This window comes from Enhydra lutris, unplaced genomic scaffold, assembly GCF_002288905.1.
Source record: "Enhydra lutris kenyoni isolate GAN:26980312 unplaced genomic scaffold, ASM228890v2 scaffoldscaffold17, whole genome shotgun sequence".
NCBI classification, from domain to species: domain Eukaryota; kingdom Metazoa; phylum Chordata; class Mammalia; order Carnivora; family Mustelidae; genus Enhydra; species Enhydra lutris.
In genome coordinates, this window is record NW_019154101.1 from 21248524 (window position 1) to 21252646 (window position 4123).

Genomic DNA, 4123 nt, shown 5'->3' on the forward strand with positions numbered 1-4123 from the left:
CAATGGAGTATTATGCTTCCATCAGAAAGGGTGAATACCCAACTTTTGTATCAACATGGACGGACTGGAAGAGATTATGTGAGTGAAATAAGCCAAGCAGAGAGAGTCAATTATCATATGGTTTCACTTACTTGTTGAGCATAAGGAATAATATGGAGGACATTGGGAGATGGAGAGGAGAAGTGAGTTGGGGGAAATCAGAGGGGGAGACAAACCATGAGAGACTATGGACTCTGAGAAACAATCTGAGGGTTTTGGAGGGGAGGGGGTTGCGGGTTGGGTGAGCCTGGTGGTGGGTATTATGGAGGGCATGTATTGCATGGAGCACTGGGTGTGGTGCATAAACAATGAATCTTGGAACACTGAAAAAAAATTTAAATAAATAAATAGGTAAATAAGTAAATACATAAATAAAATATCAGAATTTTTCCTATGAAATGAGGAAACTGTTATAGGTAGTTTCTCTTCATTTCATATCTGGAGCTCTATAAATAGACTGAAAATTACTACATGAGTTGGAAATGATAAATTAATAGGCTTCCTTAGATTTTACTTCTTGCATTTATATATCATAATTTAAGTGAAATGAAATGTCACTGTTTATTATTATTTATATTTATCAGATAGAGTGTTCTTCTGACATTCTTCAGGTTGCCCAGGGTTTATTTCATCAGGACTTGAGTGGAGAATACCATATATTTTATTTTGCAGATAAAGCGATTTCAGTCATAAATATGACTATGAAATTTAAAATTTAAAATATTATAGAACACTTGCTATCTTAACATGGATTTTAATTTTATTTATATATTACAAAGAGGCAGTGAGGTGGTACTACATAAATGAAAGGAAAATGAAGAGAAAAAGGATCCAACTGGTTTATAATTGGAGTCCTCAGTAAAGGAAACAAAAATTAAAGAAGAAACCCCATTATTACAATTATAATTCAAGATTTTTTAAAGAAATAGAATATACATGAATCTGAATATTAAAAAATGTGCAAGGCATTGTGAAAAAATGATCCAGGATGGTCAATACTAAGACATTATTGGACTTGAAAGATGAAAGGATCCCTTTTCAAGACTCTACCAAAAAAAAAAAAAAAGAAAAGAAAAAGAAATAAAAATCACCTAGTAAGTAGTATATCAGACTGGTCCACATTTTCCCTGCTGCAGTATTCAGTGTCATTCAAACAAATAACATCTAAAAAATTTGATTAAAAAGTGTCAACCCAAGGATGTCATATCCAGCCAAACTATCTTTCAAGTTGTAAAATACTATACAATAATTTACGTGCAAAGATTCCCTTGAGCTTTTCTGAGAAAACTATCAGTGTGAAGTTCAGCCCACCATGTGATGAATAAAAAAACTATAGCAAAAGGACTATGTGAGTACTATATATAAATTTTTAACTACAACTAAAATACATAGAAAACACATATACAGTACTTCCTTTGTACTAGCCACTGTTCTAAATTCTTGACATATGTTAACTGTAGATACTAGAGTGACTGACGAAAATGTAAATATAATATGCTTTCACAATTTACACATATGCCTCACAATTTAAAGGTAAGGCTTAGAGAAGGTTTGCAGCAAATGTGTTTCATGTAAATGTGGGGATCAAATGACTTAATTTCAAACATACTGAAATAAATCAACTATCAGAATATAAATTGATTTAACCATATAAAATTAAATACTACAAAAGATAATATTACCTAAATTTGGATGGAATGAAGGGAGGGTAAAGAAAGGAAATAGAAGGGGCACCTGGGTGGCGCAGTGGGTTAAAGCCTCTGCCTTTGGCTCAGGTCATGATCTCAGGGTCTTGGGATCGAGCCCTGCATCGTGCTCTCTGTTCAGCGGGGAGTCTGCTTCCCCCACCCCTTCTCTGCCTGACTCTCTGCCTACTTGTGATCTGTCTGTCAAATAAATAAATAAAATCTTAAAAAAAAAGAAAAGAAATAGAAAAAAAAAGAAAAGAAATAGGATAATGCTGTATTGATTGTGATAGAAGTATGATGGACACAGTTTTTGAAATACCAGGCTGAAAGTAAGATATAAAGTTGTAAAAGTTATCTCTATAATAAAAATGTAAAAAAATTAAGCATTTTGATAATTACAAATATATATAACAAGTAAAGAAAAAAGACTACTAAAAGACTTTTAAAAAACCATAAAAACAAAAAATACAACATAAAACAGAGTCAGAACTAAGGGAAGACATAGGTTCATATGTATAGATATTATTTAAAAGAAAAGACAAAGATTTACTAAAAGAAAAAGATTTTCAGTCTGAGTCACAAAGTAAAATCTAACTCTGTACCAAGTACATGAGATACACCTAAATCCTAAATGAAAGGTACGAAATGTATAGGTTTACCATGATTATCAGGCAAATGCTAATAAACAAAAGCAAAGATTTTATACTATCAAAAATGGCAACATAACTTGTTACAGAACAATCTTTGTTTTGAGAATAAGCAGCAAGAATCACGGACATACACACGTACACACCAACACACACACACACACACACACACACACACACACAGAATCTGTTTTGAGACACTAGAGAGCAAGGAAGAAAGATCTCAAAGAGGATCAAAGATACCAGACAGAAGGGTGATAAAGAGAAAATCCAATATTCAGCCTATTTTCCTATTTGACATTTGTTAGTTTGCAAGCTGCTGCTGAGAAGGTGAGAAACTGAACAAAGTTTCCAGGAGTCCTTTGAGAATGTAGAAACAAAAGTTGGACTTCAGACTTTCCAAAGAGAGAGACCTGACATATAATCCAGGCTTCCAGATGAGATTCCCACTGGGCTACACTCTAAGAGTAAGGGAGAAACAAAAATAGACCAACTCCCCTAAAAATGAAGCCCAATCTAGAAAAGATAAGATCTGACTTCAGCCTATTTGCGTAAAACAAGATGATTCCTCTCTTGAGGAAGGTAACATCATCTAAAACTTCAAATTATCCCTATAACATTTCATTTTTTTACTTTTATATTTTTACAGTCTTGAGGCTTTTTATTTATTTATTTTTTTACACTTATCATGCCATGAATTCATAGAGAATAGGTTCCAACAACTCAGGCTCCTGCCCATTGGTTCTTACAAAATTTGTTTTTCTGGGTGGAGCAGGCTGATGCTTCAGTTGAACGCAAGTATCTTTCTTGTTGGCTTCCTTCTTTTTCTGATCATTTTCCTTCAGACATTTTAGGAAGCTACTTTGGCTCTTCAAATGCTTAATATGCTCAATATGTGAATTCTGTTGGCAGGAATCTTGCCCTTAACTTGTTTGTTTAAAGCAATGCAAACAGCATTTTATATTTTAGTCTAATATTTTAGACTCTTCCAGTTTTGCCATGGTAACATCGGTGGGGCATTCCTGTTTGAACAGTGCCCATTCCCTTGGTGTCTACAATACCACCTTTCTCATAGATTTGCATGTATGCGGCCAAAGAAACAACTCTACGTTTTCTAAAAGGTTTGCAGAATGTAAAGCAAGTGCCTCTCCTCTTTCCATCTGTGTTGGTCATTTTAGTGAATTACTGGAAGATGAAGGTTCTAGCTGAAAAAGCCCTATAACTTTTCATTTAAAATGTCTGTACTTTAGTGAAAAAATTACCAGGCAAATTTGGAGGCAGAACACGTGACAAAAAAGCTAAGAGGGAAAAACAACTAATAGAAACAGAACCCGCAAGAGATACAGACTTTTAAGTTACTAGATGCAAGTATGGATTGACTGTGCACTTCTGACCAGGATGTGAAAGACTGTCAAACCTAAACACTCACAATTCACAACTAAGAGAAAAAGAGAAATTACAAAAAATAATTTTGAAAAGGCAGCCTACAGCCATCAAAGCCATGAAGATTAGTGGTCCTAAATTATATAGAGAGGAAAAACATTCAAAGGTGAGTATATAAATAGCAGCTCAGTTTGTTTGTTTGTTTGTTTGTTTGATATGGGGAATTTGCCAGTTCTTGATGTGAGCTCAAGTGTGTAGCTTGCTCAGACAGAGAGCAGAAGTTAAAAGGAGAAACCAATGTAGCGGTTAGCAGTCTCTCGGGGGGTAGAGAGTCAAAATTAAAGGCTTGAGGTCTACAGATACATA

At 34.3% G+C, this 4123-nt stretch overlaps 1 pseudogene; it reads right to left on the bottom strand.

The window, feature by feature from the left end:
* Positions 1-3060: 3060 nt before the first annotated feature.
* On the bottom strand, positions 3061-3550 carry LOC111147866 (annotated as a pseudogene).
* Positions 3551-4123: the final 573 nt, after the last annotated feature.